A 997-nucleotide genomic window follows, 5' to 3' on the forward strand; every position below is an offset into this window, starting at 1 on the left:
TGCCCTTAACCCTAATTTTCAAAATGAAACCCTAAGACCCTATTCAGTAACCCATTGCTTCCCATTCCCCAGCTGCAGCCGAAACCCTTCCTTTTTCCTAACTCAGCAGCGGCTGCGCAGCCCCTATACTAACACACACACACCCCGTTCCTCGCAAAAGAAAGAAAGAAACAAAGGAAGAAAGGAAGGGGGATCGGGAAAGGGGAGATCCGAGGGGGAGGGCTTCACCACCGGTGGAAGGAGGAAGAGAAGAGGAGGGAGGAAACTGCGCCGGCGCGCTGGGCTTCACCACTGCCGTCGCGTCGTCGCCGTCCCTACTAGCTGCCGCCGTTTCACGAAGAGAGAGAGAGCCGTGTCGGGAAGGAGGAGACGCCGCCGAGGTGCCATCGCCGTTCCTTCGTCGCTGCCGCCGTTGACAGAAGAGAGAGTGAGATCCGAGAGCGCAGTGAGGGAAGGGCGTCGCCGGAGGAGAGCCTCAACCGTCGGGAAACCGTTATTGGAGCCTGTGTCATTTGGATTTCATCGCGAGTTACCTCCACCAGAAACCACCGTTGTGATTCTGATCACCGGGGATGACTCTGTGACTTTCGGGATCACCGCTGAAGCTCCAGGCAGAGTTTCTGCCGCTTGAGACCTTGCTGTTGTCGCCGGAAAATTTTGCCAGTAAGCGTTTTAAGTTTGATTTCAGTTCTTTTGGAATTTCGAGAAGGTTTGATGCTGTGTGGTTTTTATAGTTGATCCACCGGAGCTTCTGGCCGCCGCCGGAGCTGTGCCGGGGCCGGTTCGAATCCGCAGCTGCTTCGTGTTGATTTTCCGGTAAGAAATTATGTTTCGAAAGCCCTACGTTAGTGTCCCGTACGTGTATTAAAGCCTTTATGGTATTAATGTTCCTAGAGTTAGTAACTGAGGTTGCTTGTTGTAATTTAGAGTTGTTTATGCTGCTGCGAAAATGTGTGGGGCTGTGCTTTGAAGCTGCCTTTGATTTTGAGTTGAGGCG

This window comes from Arachis duranensis, unplaced genomic scaffold, assembly GCF_000817695.3.
Source record: "Arachis duranensis cultivar V14167 unplaced genomic scaffold, aradu.V14167.gnm2.J7QH unplaced_Scaffold_134641, whole genome shotgun sequence".
NCBI lineage: Eukaryota > Viridiplantae > Streptophyta > Magnoliopsida > Fabales > Fabaceae > Arachis > Arachis duranensis.